The sequence below is a fragment of the Papio anubis genome, chromosome 5, assembly GCF_008728515.1.
Source record: "Papio anubis isolate 15944 chromosome 5, Panubis1.0, whole genome shotgun sequence".
In the NCBI taxonomy this organism is placed as follows: domain Eukaryota; kingdom Metazoa; phylum Chordata; class Mammalia; order Primates; family Cercopithecidae; genus Papio; species Papio anubis.
In genome coordinates, this window is record NC_044980.1 from 21,850,300 (window position 1) to 21,874,363 (window position 24,064).

Below are 24,064 nucleotides of genomic sequence, written 5' to 3' on the forward strand. Positions count from 1 at the left end.
AATTAACGTGGACTTTCATAATATTGTTCAAGTATTTTAATGTGCAGGTCTTCAAGTAAATTGGTAATTTATCTCAAAATAGGGAATTATATATCTCTTCCATTAAAGTAACTTTACAAAATAAAATTATACTACAAATTATCAAAGATATAGGTAATATTTGATTAGTTAATTGAATCAATTGGTCAGGAATGGAGAACATTCTGAAGAACTGGCTCTCCTCCCAATCAGTTGACTCATTTTAGCACTAAACTGAAAATTAGAAGACCTGAATTCTAACTGTATCAATAATCTAAACTAAATTTGTGGTTTGGGTTTGTATTGAAGTAAGTGCTCAGATGATGTAATCCTGAAGTTCCATTTCCATTTCAACTTTAAGGTTCTGTGAATGAAATGGAAATGAGAAGGTAAAGATAACTTCAGCATTCTCCAGTAAATACAAAAATAAACATACTGATATGGTTTGGCTGTGTCCTCACCCAAATCTCACCTTGAATTGTAGTAATTCCCATGTGTTAAGGGCAGGACCAGATGAAGGTGATTGGATCATGGGGGCAGTTTCCCCAGTGTTGTTCTCATGATAATAAGTGAGTTCTCATGAGATCTGATGGTTTTATGAGGAGTTTTCTCCTTCACTCGGCACTCACTCTCTCTCCTGCAGCCCTGTGAAGAGGTGCCTTCCACCATGATTATAAGTTTCATGAGGCCTCCCCAGACATGTGGATCTGTGAGTCAATTAAACTTCTTTCCTTTATATATCACCCAGTTTGGGGTATTTCTGCATAGCAGCATGAGAACAAACTAATACACATATGTTGCCCAAAGAATTCATAAATCCTTGGAGTTTTTACGAAGTTGATAGTTTGCTTACAATCTACATTCTACACACCAACATGGCACAAGTATACATATGTAACAAACCTGCACGTTATGCACATGTACCCTAGAACTTAAAGTATAATAATAATAATAATAATAATAAAAAAATCTACATTCTGTAAGAATTATAGTAAAACCTCTTGTTTGTATTATACTTTGGTTACAATTTAGAATTTAGTTAATAATTCACAAGGTACTTTCACCTACGTTATCTTAATTGACCCTGGCAACTATACATGTATGCACACAGCCCTGTGTATGATCAGAGATGGTATCATTCCTACCATCCCCCTCCTTGTATCTCCCAAAATAAGGTAATCAATGTTTCTAGAAGTGGTTCCCTGACATATGCACAGCTGGAAGTCATTGGCCTTTTTGACTGAGTCAGTATTCTAGGTGATAATATTGCTATTACCTCCTTCGTGCTGGATCTGTTTGCAGCCTTACTGCATGCCTTATTAGCTCTCACTTGTGTTTAAACATGGTTGCCAAAATTCAGAGCCTTATGATTGATGTTTTTCTCATAAGATGTAGGCCCACATATCCAACAGCCTGCTAGATATTGCCAGTTGCATACCCTACACCTGTATATGGTTCAGCATTTCTGAACATGTCTCTCTTAAAGCCGTTCTTCAATCCTGTCCCTGATACAGAAAATTGCACTATTCATTATTCAGTGGTCTGAACTAAAACCTCAGAAATCCTCCTTGACAGAAGAATACTGGGCTGGTGATAAGATTCGGGAATAGGCAACATTGGTAGTAAAAAATACCAAAGCTACTACTTGGGGGAGTGGAAAATAAAACAAAAGGAAGGATAGTAAGTATATTTCTGTTCCTAACTTACAATTTTCCCTTTTGAGAGTTTCTAACCTAGTTGACTTTAAATTCACTGGGCTTAAATCTAGCCTAGAAATAACACCCTCTGGTCACTGCCCCAGTGCATTCTTACAGTGCACGCTGATAAATCATAGTAAAAATATAACCTCCCTTTTGACATTTGCCTACAATTCTTATCATTGAAGTTTTATGTCCTTGGATATAGAAGGTATTTTCATTTTTACCAACTCTGTAAAAAAAAAAAAAGAAAACTACTTCTGGATTATTTAAAATACTATGAAAATGTATCAGTTTAGAGTCAAACACCAATGGTATTATATGAAATATTCGATAGAGCTACCCCAGAATAAAGTTTCCAATTTAGACAGGATGAACATTAGTATTATTTAAGTAGAATATTAGTAAATGTACTTACGTATGTATCAAATTGAAAGATGTGTATAATTTCCTTATGAGTAATACATTTATAATGCACATCGTTTTTTGCCTTTAATCTGCAAACAAACATATCCTAATAAATTCTTATATTGCGCATCCTCTGCTCAAAGAAGAACACTCTGGACAATGGCCATTGCTGTGATTATTGTGGATTTATGTAGCTTTCAGGCACACACTGTATTTTTGTTTCTGGCTAAAATCTATTTAGCATCTAGCATATTATTAAAATATTTAAATATTATTCACAGATTGTCTCAATGTGAAAAAAAGACATGCAGACTCTGGAGCTAAACACCTCCAGTTAAATCTGGGGTTATAGTTGTGTGCTGTTGGGAAGGTCCTTTTACTTGCTTCATCTGCATGATGGGGGTGATAGCATACCGGCACTTGTTGTATAAGATTATTATAAGCATTAAATAAGTTACTATACGTGAAGCATTTGAAACAGCATCTGGCACACAATGCTATTCAGTGTCTCCTCTTAGTTTTGATGTTGCTGTTACATATCCCGGAATACTATTGTCCGGTTCCTTCTATTTGTTTCTACTCTGCCCTGAAAGGTAACTACTGTACTAAATTCCATTTAAAATTTTGTATTCATTTGTAGAGTTTTAGTACATATGTATCTCTAGTTTTAGCAAGTGTATGTGTATTTATTGCATTTTAAGATCTTTATGGAGCTTTACTGTATATAAAAATGGTGCTTTACTGTACTGAATAATGCTTTTTGCTATCCAATACTGGTTCTAATGTTATCTACAGTGTTGCATAGAGTTGTTATTTGTTCTTTTATATATCCCTATGTGACTCCATATGTAATGTACTAGAAATTAATTTCCCGTCCTCTTATAAATATGTATTTGTTGTTATTATTGATTTTTGAATAATTTTAATAATGCCATCTTTTTCCTTTGGTACTATTTAGCAAAGTTTATCTTTTTTTTTTTCACCTGTCTACCGTCATCCTTTACATAATTTTATATGTATAATCTAGTGGAATAAGCTGAGGGTCCATTTTGGCTTGACATATTTGGAAAACACACTCCATAAAATGTGTGACTTACAGTAATTCAAGTATTTCAGTCCTAGTAGATTCAGTACAATGACAATTATATATTTAATTGGCAAAGTCTTCCCTTTAATAAAATAAAGCACATAGAACTGTTCGTAATACCTATGATGTGGTTATTTATATTTAACATTTTTAAATGAAGCTATTATCAGGGTAGAACTGGCCACTGAAGAATTTTTATTGCACACTTGACATTGTGCCAGAAATTCTTAGGAGCAGATATTGTTAAGGGATATGTTTCTTTTAATATATTTGAACACACTTAAACTAACATTCAAAAAAAAAAAACCAACATAAATTTTATTATTTTTTATTTTTTTAACTATATGATCCTATGTTTTCTTAAAAATTTTAAGTTCAAGGGTACATGTGCAGTTTTGTTGTGCTCACCCACCTGGCAACACTCATGTCACGAAGGTTTGTTGTACAGATTATTTTGTCATCGGGTATTAAGCCTAGTACACACTAGTTATCAGAAAACGGAATTCTACATGTTCTCACTTATGAGTGGGAGCTAAATGATGAGAATGATGGACCCATAGAAGGAACAACAGACACTGGGATTAGAAAAACAACATAAATTTTAGTCTAAATTAGTGTGTAGAACTCATAGAAAATAAAGAAGTGACGCTAAAGAACACATGTAATAAACTATGAAACAGTAGACAGAAACAATATCTTGTGGCATGCCAAGGGGGCAAACTAATCACACATCACACAGCTTCACTAACCAAAAAATTTTACTTGGTTTTGGAGAAATTTCCTTTCATCTGAAGGGAAGATGATTATCTTTAGACAGTCAATTATTTTTAAGTTATCGACTGAGTACTTTCTTTACATGTGTAATTTAATCCTTACATCTCCCAGATGCAACGTTACTCCATTTTACAGCTGTGAAAAATCAAATGAGTCTAGAGGCCCTAGATGAACCTTTCAAAGGGGTAGATTTTAGGAAACAAGGATGGGGTGCAAATGCAGGATGATTTCACTGCAGTCTCGTTTTCACCTTTGAAAGGAAGAAACTGGATATACTATGCTTAAGAACAGTGCTGTGTGTATTACTAGAAGCTTTCTCAAAAATTTGGATTGCAATCGTACAATTGGATAATCAGTATACAAGACATGTAAGACACATTCAAAGGGAATAACTATATATGCAAATCAACCATTAAGTAAAGATTTAAAGTACTTATTTTCCATTTTCCTTTTAATATTAGCAATTGAATGAGATTGTCATTTAAAATAATTATTTCCAATTATTAAAGAATTCATAATTTACTGATGCATATCAAAATAATTAGCTGTCCAAAAAGAGAAAAGCTTGTGAAATTCTGTAAAAGGGCAAGACTTCTCTCACCTATGACTTGCTTTCATTATGTTGATTCAATAATTGCCACAGAGTTTTATTCAACCAAGAATTTATGCCTCTGATTACTACCAAGTGACAGATTCAGTGTTTGGCTTAATCTTGATATTCTATTGAGTTTAACCATGTGAAATAAAACAAACCTGGCATTTTGGAATAATCCAGCAATTAAGGAAAACTATCATTACCTTATAAATAACTAAAATAGTACAAACAAAAGAAAAGCAAGCAACTACAAAATAAAGCTTGCTTGTTTTATTATTTCCTCCAGGTTCAAGGTCATCTTGTCAACTATTCATTGTTTTCCTAAAGCAATAATCAAGCCTTGTATGGAATGAAACCATAAAACTCATGCAGAAGATTCAAGAAAATACATGAGTGAGAGAATACTGTAAATAATAATTGTCAATTAGGAATTAATATAGAATACTATATATTTCCTACAAAACATACTCTTCCTTATGAGATGACAGGTGATATACTTTTATGTCAATAACTATGCATTATAGTTACTTCTAGCTAACACCATGTTTCACTTATGATACACTATATTATATTTGGCATTTTGTGATGCCAGTTCCTTTGGGATTACAAAAAGTAATATCATCATTAACAGAATTATAAATATTTTAATGCTGTGCCAACATTTAACTCATATCTGCCAATCAAAAAGGGAAAATGTTCTTTATTGATTGGAAAAAGGATCTTGTTTGAAGATAATTGACTCTGAGTCTTTCATTGGCATAATACCACCTCCGGAAGAAACATATGCTCAACTTAGAAAACAAAGCTTAGATGTAAGAGGCTGATCACTTTCTCCTTACTCAAGCACAGTTCCTATTGACTTGAGTGAATATTCTGTCTGCCCATGAATTAAAGGATTATAGATCATCTAGTCCGTTTCAGAAGTTTAAAAATGTCTTTAAATAAGAAGCTTACCCAGAAGCAGGACACAAGAAATACAGAAAACCATAAATCTCTCATAGAAAAAGATGTGGGTGGGGTAACCAACAAAATAGTAACTATTGAAAAAAATAAAAATAAATGCATGCATAAATAAGTATTTTACCACACTAAAATAGTTACTGCTAAGATGTTGGTAAAAATGAGATGCTGAGTTTGGGAAATGTTAAGTTTCAGATAAGCAACAAATACAACATCCAAGTAAAAATGTCCAGTGGCAATAGATTAAAAGAATCTGCTATTTAGTATTGAGGTAGAGAGTGGTAGCATACAGCCATACCTACATTTATGTACACACACGTAGCTGGAGAAGAGGAGCCCAGTGCTGGAGCACCAGGAGATTACAAACCTAAGTATCAGGGAAATAAGACATGGCAGGAATGAAATGAAAACTAAGAAACAGTAAGAAGTGTGGTAAAATCCTGACAAGTGTGGTTACCCAGAAGCCAAGGAAAGAAATGGTCCAAGGGGGTGGGAGAAATCTACTGTTTAAATATCTTGGGGGTCAAATAATTTGTTCTCAGAACTGACCTTGTAGTTTATAACAGGACTTTAATAAAACTAGGTTGGAGGAGTTATAGGTATGAAAATAGGATTGTTTAGGGTTCAAAAGAGAAAAAGAGATGAACCATTATAGATATTAGGTATGGATACCACTTTTAAGGAGTTTTCCTTTAAAATGGCCCAAAAAATGAATTGTTGGTCCAAAGAGAATTGGCTTCACCAAGAGTGATGTTATGCTAATGGGAATGATCCAGAAGAGGAGTGATGCTAGTGAGGCCAGAGAGAGAGAAGCATATGCAAACATGAGGGCAGTAGTGGGTGAGAGCCAAGGGAATCTAGTTCACAGGTGGAGGGTCTGGTCTCTCTTAGGAACACAGACAATTCACCATAGCAATGAGACGGAAGGAAGAATATGTCAGCCATGTTTCATAATGTAGGAAATCCAGAGTGTGTGGACTGGATACAGAATAATATCCATCCAGGCTACTGTGAAAGTGATGATGATCATAAAGTTATTGTTAGGTGGTAAGTTTTCTTTTGTTGTTGTTGTTGTTGTTGAGACGGAGTCTCACTCTGTCGCCCAGGCTGGAGTGCAGTGGCCGGATCTCAGCTCACCGCAAGCTCCGCCTCCCGGGTTCACGCCATTCTCCTGCCTCAGCCTCCCGAGTAGCTGGGACTACAGGCGCCCGCCGCCTCGCCCGGCTAGTTTTTTTGCATTTTTTAGTAGAGACGGGGTTTCACTGTGTTAGCCAGGATGATCTCGATCTCCTGACCTTGTGATCCGCCCGTCTCGGCCTCCCAAATTGCTGGGATTATAGGCTTGAGCCACCGCGCCCGGCCGGTGGTAAGTTTTCACAGGTAATAAGTATCAGCTATTTCTCGGGGATGGGGTGTTAAAGCTTATGCTATTTATTGGGTTCTCCCATGCCCAGCACTTGTGGATATCAGAACAGAATTGCCAGAGTTATGTTCATGATCACAAAGCTGTGATTCTTAACACCAAACATTCCTTATCCAGAAATGAGAAGCAGTAAACTGTCCCAAGCCACACATGCAGCTACAGAGAATCTTGACCTTTCAGACATGACTGAGGCTCACCTTTCTCAGATAAGCAATCAGCTCACTTTAATAGTCTAGGCATCAATCAATACACTTTAAAAGGGAAAGATATTACTCCCTCCCTTAAAGTCTTAAAAGAGAAATCAGCATCACTAAAACTAAAGTGTCACAAATGCATAAAATGAAGTATTCAGTGAAAATATTACATCTAAAAAATCTTCATTAAAGATAAAAACACCAACCAATGTGCTCTCATGTTGTGGGCCAAGGGGTCTGCTGCCTTGGCCTGTAGTCCTCTGGGGAGCCATGTGGCAGAGAGGTCTGGGCACTGTTGTGCTCACCCACCTGGCACGCAGGTGCAAATGTAACAGAAGGCACGCGTTGGGCTCTCACTTGCTCCAAAGTGAGAGAGATATGCCAGCAATGAAAACTGAGAAATAATGAAATACTCCCACATCCAAGATGGCCATTGACCCTAGAAGGCATCCCTTCACCATCAGCTCTGGTCAGTGACACTCTTGGAAGTGGCTGGAAGTGAGACTTCCCTCTCTCTTCTGGGCTCCTTGATCACCCACAGGTGATGGTTAATTTTATGTATCAACTTGGATGTTGTTTTTGGATGAGATTAGCATTTAAATCAGTGATCTTTCAGTAAACAGGCTACCCTCCATAATTTGATGGGCCTCATTCAGTTAACTGAAGGCGTGAATAGAAGGAAAAGTTCTGCCTCTGGGAGCAAGAAGGAAGCATCCATCAGGCTGGCTTTGGACCTCAGCTGTACTGTGCACTCCAAGGTGTGGAGTCTGCCTGTCCACACTGCAGATTTAGACTTGCCAGTCTCCTTAATTGCATGAGCCAATGTTTCATAATAAATCTCTTTCTCTCTATATATACCTTCTATTAGTTCTACTTCTCTGGAGGATCCTGACTGAAGCACCCACGAGAAGCTGAAGGGCCTTCCATCAGTCCCTCCTGAGAGGCAGAGAAGGAAAAGCTCTGTAGCCTAAGGACAATGTTCTCAGATGACAGCACAACTTCACTCCCTGCCCCTTCTCCCCTGAATTCAAAGCTGAAGGAGCTCCCCTAGAATTTTGTTTCCCTCCCTCATTCCCACCTCCCCACCTCTGAAGGCTGGGCTAATCCCAAGAGCCAAGTGGGGAAGTGTGGTGGCCAACATGAAGGCCAGGTCCAGGGTCTGCTGACCTCAGGTTCATCCAGCCCCAAGCTGAGCACATGGAGGGCATACCAGCAGCTTGTCCCTTACTCCCCACAGGCCTTGTCTGTGTATGGCAAAGTCAGGCCATCACTCCACTAGCCCATAGGCTGCTAGCTATGGCTATGCTTGGGCTCTTTCCTGCCCAGTTTTAGCAGTACCTTGGTGTGCTTGTTTTCCATCTTGCTCTTGGGCACTTGGTAGCAAAGGAGCCAGCCCATGAGGTCCTTGTGCAGGCAAGCATTGGCCATGGGTCATCTGCATCTCCATCTCCAGTTGTGCTCTTGACCAGTAGGCTGACAAGCAAGAGCAGCTCTGTTGGGGTGGCCATGGGCAAGTGCTGCTGAGTTGTAGTGCAACTAGTAGAGCATTCCCAGCTCAAACACCAGCTGGATACTGTCCTCCGTTATTGTCCAGAGGCAGAAGGAAGGGCATCTCTGTGGCCTCAAAGTTGAGGAAGGACCTCCACCACTGGCATCAAGTCATCAGCAGTCAGGCAAGCAGCTTGTTGTTCCTGTTCCACATCCTTAGTCCCAGCATCCAGGAGAACCAGATCTTTGAATTTAGGGGCAGGGTCTGGCCCTCCTGGTCATACACTCACAGGATCCAGTTGATCATGAGCTGTGAAGCAACATGAGATGTCCAGGAGCTCTGTGTACCTGTAGTACCAACTCCCTGTGCCATGTCATGGGTGCCACTGCTTTCTAGGATGTAGCCATAACTATACTGATATGGTTTGGCTCTGTGTTCCCACAAAAATCTCACCTTGAATTGTAATAATCCCCACATATCGAGGGCAGAACCAAGTGGAGATTACTGAATTATGGGAGCAGTTTTCTGCTATGCTGTTCCAGTGACAGTGAGTGAGTTCTCACAAGATCCGATGGTTTTATAAAGGGCTTCCTCCTTCACTATGTACTCATTCTCTCTCCTGCAGCCCTGTGAAGAGGTGCCTTCTGTCATTATTGTAAGTTTCATGAGGCCTCCCAAACCAAGTGGATCTGTGAGTCAATTAAACCTCTTTCCTTTATAAATTACCCAGTCTTGGGCAGTTCTTTATAGTAGCATGAGAATGGACTAATACATTAAATTGGTACCAGGGTAGTGGGGCACTGCTATAAAGATACCCAAAAATGTGGGAAAAACTTTGGAACTGGGTAACAGGTACAGGTCAGAACAGTTTGGAACTTCCTAGAGGCTTGTTGAATAGTTTTGGCCAAAATGCCAATAATAATATGGACAATGAAGCCCAGGCTGAGGTGGTCTCAGATGGAGATGAGGAATTTCTTGGAAACTGGAGCAAAGGTAACTCTTGCTTTGCTTTAGCAAACAGGCTAGTGGCTTTTTGCCCCTACTCTAAAGATCTGTGGAACTTTGAACTTGAGAGAGATAATTTGGTGTATCTGATAACAGAAATTTCCAAGGAGCAAAGCTTTCAAGAGCAAGCAGAGCATAAATGTTTAGAAAATCTGCTGTCTGACCACGAGAAAGAAAAACCTATTTTCTGGGGAGAAATTCGAGCTGTCTGCAGAAATTTGCATAAGTAATGAGGAGCTGAATGTTAATCACCAAAACACTGAGGAATATGTCTCGAGGGCATGTCAGAGACCTTCGCAGCAACTCCTTCCATCACAGGCCACATTAGTCCATTTCACACTGCTGATAAAGACATACCCGACACTGGGAATAAAGAGTTTTAATTGGACTTACGGTTCCACATGCCTGGGGAGGCCTCAGAATCATGGCAGAAGGCAAAAGGCACTTCTTCCATAGCAGCAGCAAGAGAAAATGAGGAAGAAGCAAAAGCGGAGACCCCTGATAAACCCATCAGATCTCCTGAGACTTATTCACTATCACGAGACTAGCATGGAAAAGAATGGTCCCCATGATTCAATTACCTCCCTTTGTGTCCCTCCCACAACACGTGGGCATTCTGGGAGACACAATTCAAGTTGAGATTTGGTGGGGACACAGCTAACCATCTCACAGGCACTGAGGCCTAGGAGGGAGAAATGATTTCATAGGCTGGGCCCAGGACCCTCTGCTGTTTGCAGCCTCCAGACTTGCAGCACTGCATCCTAGCTGCCCCAGCTATGGCTCAAAGAGGCCAACATACAGCTCAGGCCATTGCTTCAGATGGTGCAAGCCCCAAGCCTTGGCAGCTTCCACATGGTGTTGAGCCTGAGGGTGCACAGAAGTCAAGAATTGGGGTTTGAAAACGTTCACCTAGATTTCAGTGGATGTATGTAAACACCTGGAAGTACAGGCAGAAGTTTGCTGCAAGGGAAGAGCCCTCACAGAGAACCTCTGCTAGAGCAGTGCAGAAGAGAAATGTGGGGTTGGAGCCCCACACAGAGTCCCCAACTGAGGCACTGCCTACTGGAGCGATGAGAAGTGAGCCACCGTCCTCCAGACCTCAGAATGGTAGATGCACTGACAGCTTGCACTGTGTGTCTGTAAAAGCTGCAGACACTCAACACCAGCCCATAAAAGTAGCCAAGAGGTAGTGAGAGCGGCTGTTCCCTGCAAAGCCACAGGGTTGGAGCTGCCCAAGGCTGTAGAAGCACACCCCTCGCATCAGCAATGACCTGAATATAAGACATGGAGTCAAAGGAGATCATTTTGTAACTTTAATGTTTAATGACCACTCTATTGGATTTCAGAATTGGATGGGGCCTGTATCCTCTTTGTTTTGGCTGATTTCTCCCATTTGGAACAGGTACATTTACCTGGTGCCTCTCCTCCATTGTGTCTAGAAAGTAACTAACTTGCTTTTGATTTTACAGACTCATAGGTGGAAGGGACTTGCCTTGTCTCAGATAAGCTATTGGCCTTGGACTTTTGGGGACTTAAGACTTTAGGGGACTGTTGCAAGGGCATGATTGTGTTTTGAAATGTGAGGACATGGGATTTTAGAGGTGCAAAAGGTAGAATGATATGGTTTGGCTCTGTGTCCCCACACAAATCTCACCTTGAATTGTAACAATCTCCACCTGTCAAGGGTGGGACCAGGTGGAGATAATTGGATCTGGGAGCAGTTTTGCCCATTCTGTGCTTGTGATAGTGAGTCTTCATGAGATCTCATGGTTTTATAAGGGACTTCCTCTTCATTCAGCACTCCTTTTCTCTCCTGAAGAGGTGCCTTCCACCATGATTCTAAGTTTTCTGAGGTCTTCCCAGCCATGTGGAACTGTGAATAAATTAAACCTCTTGCCTTTATAGATTTTCCAGTCTCAGGCAGTTCTTTATAGTGGTATGAGGACAGACTAACACACATACCAAGGCAGGGAACAACAAGTGAGCCTGGAAGGGCATTGCTACATGACCACTGTGGATAGCCAGGTCTTCCAAATCCTGGAGGAACCACCCAGATTGTGTGCATGCATGTATGCAGGTAAGGGGCATGGTGGGAGTGGGTGACACCCTATTATGAGAATGCATCCACCTAGCCTTTACTTTCTCCAAGGCCTTAAAATCAGCTTCTTTATAATTATCTTTAGAGTCTCATCTTAAGAAGGAATGCAATGGAACCCAATGTAATCCAGGCCCTCTCAACTACTTGTTAATACTTATGCACATAATGTATTTTGACACTTCACTCATGTCACTTGTTAAGCTGGAAAAGTGCTTTTTCTTTGGCATCCCAGGGAATCTCTACTAATATATATGTTCTCTCTTTGTACTCTTACAGCACTCATCACACACTTACAGCACTCATTATATAATCTGAAGTTTCTGTCCTAAGTGTTTGCCTTTCCTAGTAGGCTCTAAGAATAGCTATTATGTCTTAAGTATCTTTATATCTCCAATTCTTAGCTCAGTGCTCAGAATATAAATGTTCACAAATTCCTGCAAAATTGTTCATGTGCAAAAGTATATATGTATGCAGTCACACATATATGGAGAAGAGAAATGCTCATTCTAAGCAACTGAAATCAATTTCTTTCAAGAAGAGAACTGCCTTTGTTTAGAAAAAATGCTTTGATAAGCTGTTTTTGAATGCACAGTGTGATATTAAGGGTAGGAAGAAAAAAATGTATAGCTAATTACTTCAACTCTAAAAAAACATGCAGGAAATTCCTTAAGTCTTCGGTAAAGTGTGTCATCTACTCAAAGCTATGTGTTTGTATTTTTTGATTGTTGTTTATTCTGTTCTGTGTTAGAGTAAGTCAAATAAAGTAGCAAAATTAAATGTCGTTAGAAGAGGTAAAGCACATGCTAGTGTATAAGCTGATTTATAAACCAAATTAACACATTAGTGAAAGATATTTGAAAACAGGTGAGCTTCCCCAATTCCACCTGTGGTAGACATTGATTTGCTGCTTACTAATTTCATTTTCTCTTCTGCCTGGGCGAATTGCTAAACTACAACTGCAAACGCTCCCTATATATTTGTTCATGTGACTAAGTTCTATACAAAATAATGTAGTTTCCAAATCTGTTTTGTTCAATGGGAACTTCTCTTGGTGACTATATTTTCTCCTTGCTTTTACTGCTGACTTGATACAGACAAGCACAGAAAACTTGAAAAATATGCAAAAAGCTACAAGATGGAAAGAGACTAGGTTCTTTTATCATGTCTTGGAAGATAGGCTCTTACCAAATGGAACATCCATTTTAGACTTTAGATGAGCATGAAGTAAATTTTTATTCCATTGAGTCATCACACATTTATAATATTTAGGAAGTTTAGCAGATTTCTGTATTAATGCATATAAATAAAATATTCAATTAACATGCAAAAATAAAACCAATCTAGTAAAAATGTATTAGATCCTGCAGATGTAGGATAATGCCGTTTTTATATTACTTCCATACTTCAGTTATGTCAATAATTCTCAGTTGATTTTCTCTTATACTTTGTAGAATCTCAAAAAATCTGATACATGTTGATTTAAGTGAAAAGAATAAAGCGTCCTATTCACTGTGGTAAATACAGAATAAAATCCTTCTCATTTTTATAATTATATTCAGTTCAATTATGAAACATTAGATTCTTAATCTTCTATTTTAGTATCTTGTTTTACTCTTCATTGTAGTTTTCACATATTTGTTGCTATGCTAATGTATCAAATATATGTTTATTAAACTTTACTAAAATATCTAATTATCCTTCAATATTAAAGAAGATAAATATTTTGATCACTTTCTATATATGTTGGTTATGGTGGAAAATAATTGTATTAACAACATCATGTAAATATTATTACAATTCTACATGGTATACTCTTTGATAGATGAGGATATATATGAGGCATTAATGACTAATTTTCCCAACATGACACAGAATTCAAACATACTGCTATGACTTCATCTCCAAACTGTTTACTTTAATCTGTGGTATTTATCAGTATTATTGCCGTCAATACTGTCAACTACCACATTACATACATCATCGCTGGAATTTTTATTGCCCTCCTAACTTATGCTATATACTCACGATGTGAAAACCTATTTTTATCCTAGATATTTCTTGTATATTTCAGACACATATTTCTTTCCTCTAGATATTAGTATATGGAGGAAATTATGGCACCTCTGACTTATCCCAAAACTGAACTTTTATACACACTTAAACTTTCCCCTCTTTCTACACTTAAACATTTGTGTAGTCACAGACTTGATGAACACTCCGTCAACTGAAAACATTCACTTTGACAGTTAAGTCACAGACTTGATGAACACTCTGAATTCATTCTTCTGTTTTGCTCCCCATATTCAATAAGTAAGCAAATTTTGTCAATTCTGGCTCTTAGCTCCTTCTTAGCATCACCCTGTTATTTTGGTCTTTGTATGGATCAGGGTGACAGTGGGCAACAAATGTTTCTCCCAGACTCCAAGTTTGAGAAGTTTAACAAAGGGAAAGGTTTAGGGAAATCAGCATGAACAATGCAGTACCTCTGGGCTATTGATATTAGAGTAGCTTTTAGCCTACCCCAGCTTGAAAGACAGAGAGCGGTAACCAGAAACCAGAGAATTATTTGTGTAGAGATGGTGCTATTTGTTAAGAGATATAGTCTTTGGAAAGAAGAATAACTGGGAAAGAATAAGGCCAAATAAATAATTACACTCAGCTGACTCCATGCTTATCACCCCGCCTCCTGCCCCTACGTCCTATTGGCTGAACCCAGAATCTAATTGGAAACTAGAGAACAACAGAGTGCAGTTGGTTTAGCTCAGCCCTTGAGGGCAAAGATTTGGACACAGAAGAGCGCAGAGTGGATTTGGAGGGGCAAATGGAAGATGTGCCTTTGTTCGGATTGTCAACATCCATTTTCCTAGCTTCTACCCTATCCTCTAATTTGCTTTCCAACTTAAACCAATGTATTATTTCAAAACAGGGAAACTAGTTTTTCCTATTCATGGCATTGAATTCTGAATGGAATTCGGGCATCTTCAAAGATAACTAAAAACATTTGATAATGTATAAAATACTTCAATATTTGGCCCTTACTTATTGGTTATACACCTCACTCATTGTCTAAAGACTTGATAATTTAAATAGCCACGTTTTTATAAATGATATTTCAATACCCTGGTGAGCTCTCTTTCTTCCTTCAATAACTTGCTCAAAATTTATTTATCAGTGGAACTTACATAGTTTTCTTCAAAAAATAATGCTCATCATTTACACTTCGTAAATCTTTATACAGGTTAACACTTATCTTACTGTAGTGTAAACATGGGTATACATATCTGGGGAAGCTATACTTTTTGTGCCATGGATTCGGAAACACTGTTCATCTTTGTGCAGATATCTTATATTTACTACATAACTTTAGAAATATGATGGTTGGATAATACTAAGAAAAGAAAGATTTTGTGGCAATGATGGATGATTCTCTCTTTCTAAATACATTAATTTTACTTACAAATTTATGTCTCCCTATTTTATTATTTTCTTTTTATCATCGAATTGTTATTTGAGATGTAGATATTGATATAAATATGATCTGGTTAAGCCTCCTCATTTCGTACTGTGAAGATAAGGTGCTGTGAATGTCAATGTGATGCATCATTTGGTATTTAAATTGAGAGTTAACTCAGTATTTTTGACTGTCTGGTGTGTTCTCCACTACATCTTATTATCTAACTAGATCTCTTTCCTTTTTAGCCCTTCTCCCCTGCGTATGTGTGAGATTTTCCAGTGAAACTCAATAACATTCATGGCCTTTTCTGGACTGAATCAGGGCATAAAATTAACTCCTCAAACCTAACATATTCCCTAAATATTTTATTAAAAGGATTAGGTGACCAAAATATTGGTCAGGTTAAGGCAGAGGAATAACTTGGAAGAATTGAAATTTTAAAAATCTACAGAAAATGAAGATAGAGTGTAGCAGAGCACAGATGTTTCCTTATTCACTTTATCTGCAAATTTTGCTGTATCATTCATATTCCTGAATATGAGATGTAGGTGAGGTAAAGAAGAAGTGAGTGATAAGCATCTTAATGTGGTGACATCCATAAAATCTACATGCCACATTTCATCCAAAAGCAGATTTTCCATTTGAATTATGAACCTCTGTAAATAGGAGACAGAAATGGAAAGCCTGGAACATTTATCACTCTGGGCCCTGGCAGATTGAAATGTGATGACTTCAAAAAAAAGTAAGTTTTGATTAAGTTCTAAACAGAATTATTAGAAAAAGAGAAGATAATTTTTATAAATGTAGTGAATGCAAATATAGATATTGACTTTAATGTTTCCTTAATCTTATGATATGTACAGAAATATATGTAAATATTATTTTTAGATGATTGTAATCTTGTGCAACCGCACAGTGAGCATCCTCTGCAGGCTTTCGGAGTTACATTGAAAGTCAAAATGTTCAAGTGCCCTGACAAAGTTGTGATGATTTATGGGACATGACTCTCTTTCAGTACAGTGTAAATAAGCCAGTGCTTTAACCTATATATTTGAAAATATTCAGTACAGATTTTCAATTGCCAAAACATCTTTACGTGCTGTTTCCAAAGTGTTATGTATGTATTTATGCACATCGTGACTTGTTCCAGAAAGGATTAAATGTGACCAAAATACATACACGGCAAAATAAAATCTAACTTGGCAAGGAAGAGAGCGAATGCAATGCTGAGTGATATAGAGAAGCGATTGCTTTGATTGGGGGTAAAAGAAGATGTTGGCTAAATATCTTCTTTTATTTCACTGGGAATCATGTGTATCACATGTATGAAAACAAATAGATTACCAAACACTAGATTGTAGCTAAAAAAAGTTTAAGTTAACATCTTTTATTAGATATATTTGTCATTGCAATTACAAAATGAATTTTCCTGCTTAAAAGAAAATCTAAAGCAGACATATTTGAAGTGATAGTCTGACTCCTGTCTTGTTCTTCACATATTTTGCTGTGCACATACATCTCATTTTATAAGTATAAACTTTACTTATAAAGTACATGGACTCATTTTATAAAGTATAAAATACAGAGCAAGAGTCAATATAGATGCTCTTAGTAGACACAGAAGGTTTTCATTTATGTATTCAACACACATTTATTACATATCTATGACACACCAAGCTCTCATTTGGACCTCTTGCAAAACAATGATGGAGAGATATCAACACATCCTGCCTTCTGAGAAGTGATGGCTAAATGGGAAAAGCAGACATACATTATTCAGATGCACACAAAACTATACAATTGCATGCTCTGGGTAAATGCCTTGCAGGAGAATTGTGGATATGAATAAAGCTAGGGAACCTCACCTACCTGAAGGATCAAGAAACGTTTCCCTCTTTGTTGTTATCTTGAGTTGAGCTATAATGAATGAACAGATAAACTGGGTAAAGAAGACAGTGGAGACAGGAACTGTGGAAACATCTGAAAGGGGGAAATGAGTTGCAGGATTGCAAATGTTGTAAAGTGCTCATGTGGAAAGAGATGAGTTAATTTGTGGAAACATAATTGGAAAAAGACTAGTTAATTTAAGGAAATATAAAACATGTCCATGTGTTTTAAGTGTGAAGGACAGCGTTATGAAAAGGAGTTGACATAGATATAGCAAAGGACCAAATCGTGCAGCATGAGACAGTGTTGTGGGAGATTTTGGTGTTTCCATCTCCTTTTCTAACTAACCCATTACAGTCTTTTCTCCTTATCCATGAGGAATATGTTCCAAGATCTCCAGTGGATGCCTAAAATCTTGGATAGCACTGAACGATATACATATGTACTATGCATGAATTTCTTTTTTATTCTTCACAATTTCACAGATAGACCATTCACACTGTCATACTGTGACAGTTAATCTGATCACAGAGATGGTTACCAAGCAACTCATGGGTGGGGAGCTTTGACAGCATGGATACACTGGACAAAGGGAAGATTCATGTCATCCAGGGTGGGGAAGAGTGTGTCGGTGTAAGATTTCATCAAGCTACTCAGAACAATTTAAAATGCATAAATTATTTACTCTGAAATTTCCCATTTAACATTTTTGGACCATGATTGACCATGGGTAACAAACTACAGAAAGCATAACTGCAGATAAGGGTGTAGTACTGTACAGAACTTCATTTAGATAAGATGTAAAAATGAGACTCTAATTATGTGTAATGACAACAATTCCAGGGCTTCTTATTGCTTTTCTTTTATTTGATTAAGTCCTCACATTAAAGTCTTGGATGTGTCTCAAGTAAGGTAATCACAGTTGTTATTTTTTCAAACTTTATTACTCACTGAAATAATGTATTTTTTTATTCTTTCCTTCTGTTAGGTTCAGATGAAATGCTGCTATGTGGTACTAAATTATTCCTCTCTCTACCTAAAGGAAATAATTAATAGAATATAAAATGTTATCAACAACATTTCTCACTTTAATATTTGGAAATATTGTGAAAAGCAAGTTTTACAGTTCTTGGGAACTTTTAGGACCTAACATGGAGTTTATAAATGGAAGCTGCTATTCAAGATCCCTGTCAAATAAAACTTGTATCTTTCTGAGATTTAAAGGGAAACTGAGAGCCAATGAAACAAAAACCAAGGAAAGGAAAATAAATCAAAATAAACTAACCAGAGAGGAAACAAAACACCACAATTAGAGATAACTATTTTGTTTATTTCTCTACTCTAAAAATTTGTAAATGAAAATAATTTTTCCTTTTCAGTACAAGCTACATTGCCAATTAATCAAAGAGTCTCATGCCTGAGGAAAATTTCTTATTTACAGAAGGATACCAGATAATGAATGTATGCGAATGGCAGGGTTGGGAATAAATGTGTAAACTTTGAGGGGGTAGATCATCCACATACACTAATATCTTTGGGTAAAGGATTAATGGAGAACCAAATATTCCCATGCTATCTAACGATCACCCTATAGATTATTTGCCTTTTGAGAGGCAAGGCTTTAAAAAAGATGGATCTGCTTCTCATTGCCTTGAACTGATGATTCGTCCTGGCAACATTAGGATAGGAGGACCAGAATTTTAAGTGCTCAGTGATTTGCAATAATATGCAGTGCACAGCTTCACCCATGAGATAAAATTGTCAAAGACATATAAACTGTATTGAGTCAAACATCTAGACATCAACTGTACTGTTCATTTCAATAATCCAATGTCATGGAAAAAAAGGAGAGAAAGAATTAGGAGACATAGCAAAAAAATGTAATCTGTAATTCTCGATTGTTTCTTTTTTGAAGGAAGCATGTATACAAATAGGTATGAGAAAAGTTATAAATTAGGTAGCAATAGATAATTAATATTAAGTGCTAAAATATAACTGTAAAATGCAGGAAACCATTCTCATTTTTAGATGTGTGTATTTGAATATATGAGGGTAAAATATCAAGATATCTATGATTGTATTTAAAATTCCTTAGGAACAATTGATGAAATATATCCAGCAAACATTTGGCAATTATTTGAAATATACCTATATATAGTTTCTACATTTTTTTTCCTCTGCTTTTCTCTGTTGGAGGTATTTAAAAATTAAATATATAAATACACAAAATTAAACATGTACATGCATGTGTGTATACACAAATATAATCTCCAAAGCATATCAACAGTAAAACTACTTGATATGATGAAAAGAAAGAAAGTAGGAAAGGGAAGGGGAAAGGAGGGAGGGGATGGATGGTGAGTGCTAGGATCTGAATGTTTATGTCCTTCTAAAATTCTTATGTTGAAACCTAATCCCCAGTGCTATGGTATTAGGAGGTAGGACATTTGAGAGTTGTTTAGATCATGAAGGCAGAGTCGTTGTGAATGGAATTTGCACCAATTTTTACTTTTTTTTTTTTTTCCTTACCATGGGGTCCCCCTCTGTCTCACATGTTGAAGTGTAGTGGTGTGATCATAGCTCACTGTAACCTTGAACTCCTGGGCTCAAGCAATCCTCCTGCCTCAGCTTCCTGAGTAGCTGGGACTAGAGGTGTGTGCCGCCACAGACAGTTAATTGTTTCTGTTTTTAATTTTTTTGTACACACAAGGTCTCAATATATTACTCAGGCTGGTCTCAAACCCCTGGTTTCAAGTGAGGCTCCCACCTAGCCACCTAAAGTGCTGGGATTATAGACATGAGCCACCATGCCTGGCTGGATTAACACCCTTATGAAAGAGGCCCCAGAGAGCTGCCTTGTGCCTTCCACAATGCAATAACATAGAAAAAAGGTGCCACTTATGAATGAGAAACTGTGCCCTCACCAGATACAGAATTGGCCTGCACCTTGATATTAGACTTCCCAGCCTCTGAGAAATAAATTTTTGTTGTTTACAGTGACCCAATCTATAAGATTCTATTATAACAGTCCAAATGAATTAAGAAGGATGGGGAAGGGCGGGTATTAAAGCAGAGGGGAGATCATATGTTTAGGAAAAATTTTACGTTGCCTTAAAATACCTAGCTTTATTCATGAGGTTTTCATCTGTAAATGTTAAGTTGGATTCAAAGTCTGTCCATTACAAAAATTTCCATGCAAATTTCAAATTTGTGCCTATGTTTTGACTATTTCTCAATCCTGTTAAACATTCTCAGCTCCAGTTATTCTCAGAACTTCCAGTTTTCTATTTCTTAAACTGATATTGACCAACATCCAGATTCTACATGGTACCTGATTCTGCTCGTTTGCTTTCATCTGAACATAGAAACTAACTTGTTTTGTGCAAATAGAATAATGGAGAGAAGTAACTTATTCCAATCCAATTATAATATAACTTGAAAACTCAATTGTAATATGAGTTTTCTAAAGACTTCTGCTGCCCAGTATAATTTTACACCCACAGGAAATCCATCTTACTATTTCCCATAAATTGCTATAAGCAGAACTTAGAGGTAATAAAAATAACTAATATTCATAAGTAATTGATATTATTGATGTTAAACTGAGTACATAAAATAAATCATGCCCATTTGACAGATACAGAAACTGAGAATCAGAAGTCAACCAGTTTCTCCAGTTTGCTATAAAGAATCTGAGCTAGTTTTTTATTTCAGCTTTTAATGCCTTCAAAATTAATGCACTTTTCTTCACAACATAGAGTCCTCTTTAAGACAATATTTAGTTTGCAGATGTCAAAATTATAAATTGTTTTTCATTTGAATAATGACTGCAATCTGATTTCCAGGACACACATGAATCCACTGTGAGATATAGCATTTTACTTTTTCTCTGCTATAACCACAAAAGTTGAGAATTGCTACATTTTCAGGCCATTGTAGGTATTTATCAGCATGTTTCCAGATGCCTGGATATGAGGGCTGGGGATTCTCTAGGAACAACATTACAAGGACCTACATTAGCTTCAATCAGAGATTTGCAATGGCAGCAATTGCCAATGTAGTCTTCGGTTTACACTGGGGAGCTCCAAGAAGCTTCTGTCAATACCCAGGGCATACTTTAGAAAGCTCTTGTTGCACTGTGACTGAACTTTGGATTGTGTGCTGACCTTAATTGGCAGCAAGACTGAACACCGAGCTCGTTATTATCTGAGTATCACCCTAAGTATTGAGAAAGTCTTACATTTCCTGTGTATATAAGTCAGGTGTCAGTAACTGAGGAAATATTCTTGCCTCTATAAATTATTCAAAGGTGTATTTTAAAAATATCTTGGGCATGAAATTCTAAAGTCCTTCTGATTTGGTTTGGCTGTGTCTCCATGCTAATCTCATCTTGAATATAATCTCCCATAATCCCCATGTGTCATGGGAGGGACCTGGTAGGAGATAATTGAATCATGGGGGTGGGTATTTCCCATGCTGCTCTCATGATAGTGAATAAGTCTCACGAGATCTGATGGTTTTATAAAGGGAGGTTTCCCTAGGCAAACCCTCTTGCCTGCCACCATGTCAAACATCCCTTTGCTCTTTCTTCATCTTCCTCTATCATTGTGAGGCCTCCCCAGCCATGTGGAAGTATGAGTCCATTAAACCCCTTTCCTCTATAAATTACCCAGTCTTGGGTATGTCTTTATTAGTAGTATAAGAACAGACGAATACACCTTCTTACCGTCTATTATTTATTTTTCCAATTTGTGTGAGCCCCATTTCTAATAGTAGGCTCAGAACATTGAGCCTCATATCCATGAGGATTTTGTTCCTTTGTTTTGGTCCCTATACATTTCCATACTATACTGCTTTTGGAGTGAACAAAAGTCATGCATTTTCCAGAAAACTCAGCAGAATTGTTTTAAAAAGAGGCACAATTATGTGATAACTTACCTGAGCCAATTGCCAAGACCACACAGCAAGTTCTATTACTTTGATCCAAAAGGAGGTCAGTTACTGCTGATTTTGTAGTAAACACTGACTAGAGTCTTGACTATATAGGCATCTGGCTTTTTCATTTAACTTTTATGATATTGTCTCTGAATTCTGAATATACATTTCCGGTTATAATTTTGTCCAACTTGTACTACCTGAGATTTGTGCAATTCTTTTGTTGGTCTTTTGAAATCTTTTATTTTTTAAATCTATTCTTTTATGATAACACATAAAATTCATTTGCCTTCTCTAAAAATATCAAAATGGTAACCTGTTTTCTATAATTCTCATTAAAAGCTGAGCTTCCATTCTCCTTCTGAATGAGGCTTCTCTTGATACATTGAGCCTTACTGCAAATTTAATTTCATATTTTCTAAACAAAATATGTCTCCACTGTTTACAAGTACTATGCTTCCCTCAGTAAATGTGTACAGGATTGCTTTATGAACATTGTAAATTCATCCTTGCTTGTATTGTGGCATGCTCTATAAATAGGAAAGCAATCTCAGAAACTCAACGCGAATTAAAAATATTATTTTTTTTGCTTTATTGTTTACATTCAAAATGAAAAAAATCTTTTTCATACAGTCATTTCTCAATATAGATATTTAATGTCTTTAAGTGGAGAGAGCTCAGGAAATTAGCATTTTACCCCCAATGATATTTTAAAATTTTGTCAATATCTTGGTAAATAAAAAAGTCAGTTTTTGTTCCTGTTTTGTTTGTTTTTGCTTTTAATTATAGTTAAGTTTAGAAAAACGAAATCAATGTATATTGTCAGAATGAAAGTCACAAATAAGAGTTTTCATTTCATCAGTATGGAAGACTGGATACCCCAAACGGCCACTCCACATGAAACTAAATATTAAATACAAAAATATAAGAAATGATTCTTAAATGTATGGTGAGGTTACTAATGACAGAATTGTGATGAAGTTGTAGTAAGAAAAATAATGAGAGGAAAATAAAGAGAGTTGTTATATAATGATTAAAATTTTAATTTATTAGGAAGATACAACAGTTCTAAATGTGTGTGCCATTAATCATAGTCTAAAAATAGAGGTGACTCACAAACAAAACACTACACATGGAAAATAAGTATATTATATGGAAAAGCTTAGTGCACTCTCTCAGCAGTTGTTTGATCAAAAATACCATTAAAAAATAAAGATATTGAAAACAGAAAAAGCAAAAATTAAGAACTTGATGTACTTATAGTTTATATATTTCATTCTTCCTTATATATTTCATTCTATTTTAGGATTTAATATCCTATATATGTCCAGTAGATAATGCATGAAATAAAAAAATAAATGATCAAATACTAGGCTGCGTGTGTCATAGAATTAGTGTCACAGACTGCATTACTTAACATAATCTAATTAAGGTAGAAAAATATCATTCATTTGGACAGTAAATCACACAGGTAAAATAAACATCTAAACACTTATTGTGAAAAGAAAACATTATAATGGATATTCCAAAATAGTTAAAGGTGATAAAATTTGTAAAACCATAAAAGTTTTAGATGTGGCAAATGAAATGCATTCATTTCTTTGCTGCTGTAAAAAATTACCATGAACTTAGCATCTTCAACAACAGAAATGCATTTCTAGATTTCTGGAGATCAGAATTCTGAAATTGACCTTAATAAAATTAAAGCAAAGTATTTGCAGAGTCGCACTTATTCTAGAGGTTCTAAGACATCTTTTTCCTTGACTTTGACAGTTTCTAGAGGCCACCTATATTACTTGGCTTGTAGCCTCTTTGTTCACCTTCAAAGCCAGCAGCATAGCATCTACCAATTTCTCCTAGGCCCTATTTATTTCACTTACAGCACCCTTGTGCTTAGACTGGGTCAACCAGGAGATTCTGAAAGATCTTCCCAGGTCAAGTTCTGTAAGCTTATCAGTCACACCTGTGAAGTTCTTTTTGTGTTAAGAATGTATTCACAGGTAGTAGGCATTCACAGGATATGCACATATTTTGGGTGCT

General features: G+C 36.8%; 1 protein-coding gene and 1 pseudogene across 1 annotated transcript in view; both read right to left on the reverse strand.

Moving 5' to 3' along the window:
* LOC101004080 overlaps positions 1–8,603 on the reverse strand; it is a 29,626-nt pseudogene extending 21,023 nt beyond the window's left edge.
* CDH12 (cadherin 12) overlaps positions 1–24,064 on the reverse strand; it is a 1,145,481-nt gene that overhangs the window by 885,507 nt on the left and 235,910 nt on the right. The gene's annotated exons all lie outside the window — the stretch shown is intronic.